Source organism: Cupressus sempervirens, chromosome 7 (genome assembly GCF_028749045.1).
Source record: "Cupressus sempervirens isolate cs-2001-9-10 chromosome 7, ASM2874904v1, whole genome shotgun sequence".
Taxonomy (NCBI): Eukaryota; Viridiplantae; Streptophyta; class Pinopsida; order Cupressales; family Cupressaceae; genus Cupressus; species Cupressus sempervirens.
In genome coordinates this window covers 626585843-626590954 of record NC_143124.1, presented here as the reverse complement: position 1 = coordinate 626590954, position 5112 = coordinate 626585843, and positions in this window count along the sequence as shown.

The following is a 5112-nucleotide window of genomic DNA, read 5'->3' as shown; positions in this document are numbered from 1 at the left end:
AAATTTTGGAGTGGCCTACACCTGAGAATGTGGGTGAGGTAAGATCATTTCATGGTTTGGCTAGTTTTTACAAAAATTTTATAAAGAATTTCAATGTTGTTTGTAATGCGATGACTGAAACAATAAGAGGAGACAAAAAGGAATTCAAGTGGACACATGGCACTGATAATAGTTTTGAGACTTTGAAACAAAAGGTTGTTGAATTTATTGTATTGGCCTTACCTAATTTCAATAAGGTATTTCAAGTTGAATGTGATGCAAGTGGTAATGCAATAGGAGCTATATTGAGTCAAGAAGGTAAACCTGTTGCTTTCTTTAGTGAAAAGTTGAATGATGCTAAAAGGAAGTATTATGTGTATGATCAAGAGTTTTATGCTATTGTTCAAGCATTGAAGAAGTGGAGACATTATTTGATTCCTAAGGAGTTTGTGTTGTATACTGATCATAAAGCTTTACAATACTTGGGAAGTCAACATAAATTGAATCAGAGACATATGAAGTGGGTTGAGTACTTGCAAAATTTTACATTTGTGATCAAGCATAAGAGTGGAGTTACTAACAAGGTTGCTGATGCATTGAGTAGGAGACATTCTTTGTTGATTGAAATGAAAGTTGAAGTTCTTGGTTTTGATGAGATGAAAGAGTAGAATGATGTTGATCCTAATTTTTTTGAGGCATGGAGAGAGTGCAGAGCACCAAATCTGATAGATCACATAAGTAAGTATGATGAGTATTTCATTCAAGAAGGTATGTTATTCAAAGGTATTCAGTTGTGTATTTCTAGAAGTTCTATGAGATTGAATCTGATTAAGGAAAAACATAGTGGTGGATTGGCTGGACATTTTGGAATTGATAAGCCATTGAGTTTGGTGATAGAGAAGTATTATTGGCCACAGATGTATAAGGATGTTCAAAAATTTGTAAAGAATTGTGGAGTTTGTCAAGTTGCAAAAGGAGTAAGTGAAAATACTAGTTTGTATACACCTATTACCATTCCTAAGAAACCTTGGACTGACATTAGTATGGATTTTGTTCTTGGATTGCCTAAAATAGTGAAGGGGTATGATTCTATATTTGTTGTAGTGGAAAAATTTTCTAAGATGGTTCATTTCATACCATGTAAGAAGACATCAAATGCTAAGCATGTTGCTGAACTTTTCTTTAAAGAGATTGTGAGATTGCATGGATTACCAAGAAGTATTATTTTAGACAAAGATAGTAAGTTTGTTGGTTATTTTTGGAAGACTTTGTGGAAGAGGATGGGTGTTGAATTGAAGTTTAGTTCTACATTCCATCCACAGACAAATGGATAGATAGAGTTGTGAATAGAAGCTTGGGTAATTTGTTGAGATGTTTAGTTGGAGATAAGCCAAGTAATTGGGAAGTAGTGCTAGCACAAGCTGAGTTTACATATAATAATTTTGTGAATAGGAGTACAGGGAAGACACCTGTTGAGATTGTTATCAGAATGCACCCTAGAGGTATATCAGATTTGAGATATGTTGTTGGTGAAGCAAAGAGAAGAGTTGCAGGAGAAGAATTTGCTGATTTTATGGATTCTTTGTATAAGGAAGTGAAGTTGAGGTTGGAACAAAGTAATCAGAAGTATAAGGAGAATGTTGATCAGTCTAGAAGACACCATGATTTTCAAGTTGGTGATGAGGTGATGGTTCATCTAAAGAAAGGAAGATTCCCAGTTGGAACATACAATAAGCTAAAGATGAAGAAATTTGGACCTTGTAATATCTTGAAGAAGTTTGATAGTGGTAATGCTTATGAAGTTGAGTTACTTGATGACATGGATATATCTCCTATATTCAATATTTTTGATTTGTATAAGTATCATGAGTCAAATGATGAAGTTGTTGTATTAGAAGATTATCCTAAGAAGCAGATTGAAGAAGTTGAAAAGGTATTGGATCAAAGAGTTGGTAAGAGCACAAGGGGAAAAGATTACTCTGAGTATTTGGTGAAGTGGAAGAATAGACCAGTTGAAGATGCTAAATGGATTTCTCAATCTGAGCTAGATTCTGCTCAAGTTGTGACACTTACATGATTCAGGAGAATCATTTCTTCCAACCTTGGTTATTTGATGCAGGAGCATCTTGGGTTTCCTTGTAATGCTGCACCTTTTGTTCATTCTGCCAGTTGCTATCAAGTTTCCAGTTGTTATCGAGTTCCAATTATTACTGAGTTCCAGTTTCCAATTTTTACCGAGTTCCAGTTGTTACCAAGCTCCAGTTTCTAGTTGTTACCGAGCTCTAGTTGCTACTGAGTTCCAATTTCCAATTGTTACCTAGTTCCAATTGCTATTGAGTTCCAGTTATTACCGAGTTCCAGTTGCTACCGAGTTCCACTTATTATTGAGTTCCAGTTGCTGCCAAGTTCTAGTTATTATCGAGTTCCAGTTATTACCGAGTTACCTAGTGTATGCCAAGTGAATCTTCATGTGCCAAGTTATCCTGTTTGTGCCAAGTGTCTACATTTTTGGACATGATTCCTGCATTTATCTGTGTGAGCCAACTTGTGGGATTTATTTTGTTCATGACATTTATGATGAGATCTTTTCTTGGGATGTGTCTAGACCATTATTGGGTTGGCCTTGCTATTATGTAATGTTCTAGAATAATCTATAAGCCATTTTGGCTAGTATATATAGAGTGTTTAGGCTTAGAGTTAGGCAAGTTTTTGGGAAGAAGATTAGAGAGTAGAACTAAAAGTGTGAATTTGTAGTTGGATCATTGAATGTGAATGTATTTGTAATTGGTCGTAACCCAGAAGGCCTTACAGCTGGGCATGTATGAAGATATTTTGATGAATCAATAAAAGTATTTCACTCTTCTTCCTCCTTTGGTTGTTGTTCTTTGTGTTCACTTCTGTTGTGTTAACTCGTGCGGGGTGGTTTGGATAGTTGGGTGAGCCTTTGGCCCTAGTTATTCACCTTTTTCCTGTGTCAACTGATAAGGCATATTGCTACCAATCTAAATGTCATATCTATTTTATTGATGAAGATGATATGAGAAATTGCATATAACGAAAGCACCTAGAGGAAAAGCTGAGTTATGGAAAGAAAGCTATAATGGACATTTGATAGTTAGACTTTGATAATATAAAGTAATTTTTTAAACAAAAAATGTAAAGCTAATTCGAGCAATAGAGAAAAATATTAAAGAATGTCGAGTGATGCTAGTGTCAACTAAGCCACAATAAGTGCTAAGAAAATCTAGTGTTGATTGAGCATCAGTATCAACCAAGCAAGATAGTTGATGTCAAGTCAAAAGTTTTATAGTAACTAATTGATTAAGTTATGACTGAGTGTCAAAAGTTACTGATTATTGAGTAATAATGTTTTGAATGAATTTGAGGAAATCTTATTTTCCAATTGACTCAATTGATTTCTTGGGATATGTAAATTGTGTTGGAGATAAGATTGGTGAGTTGGATCATTAAATTCAAGGAGAGGATTAGTTATAATACCTACAATCTAATTCGATGGATGAGCAGGCTCTAGAAATGAAGGAAGATGAACAAGTAAAATGAGCCTAATGAACCAAATCATAAACCCTAAGATTTACAAAGATCATGGAAAACAACAAAGAAAGAATTACCCATTTAAGGAGGTATAGAGCAAAACTTAGAGAGTATGCACACAAAGAAAGGTGGAACATAGATGCACAAAGGTTAATGCAAGTGTGTAAGAGTGGAAGTGAAGCAAAAGGAGATTCCTTGTGTAGATACCGCTAATATTGATAAGTGAATTAGAGTAGATGGCTTAAGTTTATTGAAAGGAGAGAATTGATTTATTGAAGGGTTGCCAAGTGAATCAAGAACACAGATGACGATGGGAAGCTTATCAGTGCATTGACACATGAACCAAATAGTTATCTGAACCCACAAAGTTAGTTGTAATTATACAAATCAAACCCTACTATTTTCTTTCTAATCATTCTAAATAGTTGGTATTAAAATCCTTTTAATAGAGGTTAACCTAATAGTCATTTGAAAGACTTAACAATCTATGTAAATCCTTTACCAAGCTGACATTCTCAATAGAATGATCAAAGTCCTCTAACAAGGCCACTCCTAACAGGGTGATCAAATCCTCTAACTAGGTCACATTTAATAATGTGTATTGTAACCTTTAATAAGATTGGCTCCTAATAAAGCTCAGTTCAAAAGAGCAAAAAATGGTGACATGTTGCTAGTGTTTTTTCCCAAATTGGTTTTCCACATAAAATCTTAGTGTCAAACTTGTGTTGAATGTTTTATACGTTTTACAATTGATAAAGTTTACATTCAGTAAAGTATGTTATGTTTAGGATAGTAATTATGTTTATTATTATAGTAGAGACTGAGCAACGACATGATAAGTAGAGTAGTGAATGTTTTGATGTCTAATTGTTCAAATGGTACTTATGGATCTTGAGTAACTAATTCCCCCCCCCCCCTTCTTAGTTATTCTAAAAATTTCTAACACTAGGTGCACCATGATTAAGATATACTAGGTATGCCCCTTTCCACATGTGTGCTTATAAATAAGAGCCCCCCTCACCTTGCACTCATCTTTCCTCTCAATCTCTAGTTTGGCACACATTTGCACCTTGACAAGCATCACTCTCCATGCTCAAACACAAAGGGTCTTCTCTCCATGCTAAAGTACACCATCATAGGTGTTTTATTTGCACTACTTATACCTCCTTCCCTCCAAACACCAAGACTAACTCACAACATTCTATGTGTGGTTAAAAAACTACCTTATAATGTTCACAGGTAAAGGTATTTAAGTGATCAGAAGTGATGTTGATAGGAATGGATAAACAAGTAAATTGGACAAATGGGTAAACAAACTAGCCAAATAAATAGGTTTGGACAAATAGATAAATAGGAAAAGGTTAAACCAATGACAAACAATTGATGAATATTTGAGGAGCAAGCTTACAAGTGGGCTATAATGTTAAGTGTGTAACATCAAGTCAAACCCCCTAGTTAGTGAACTTGGTGTTGCAATCAGCCAAAAATGGTCGTCTAGACTATTATCTCCCTTTTCTATCATTTTTGCTCAATTTACTAATCAGTCATTTCTTGATCAAATCTTCAAAAAATAATTTATTT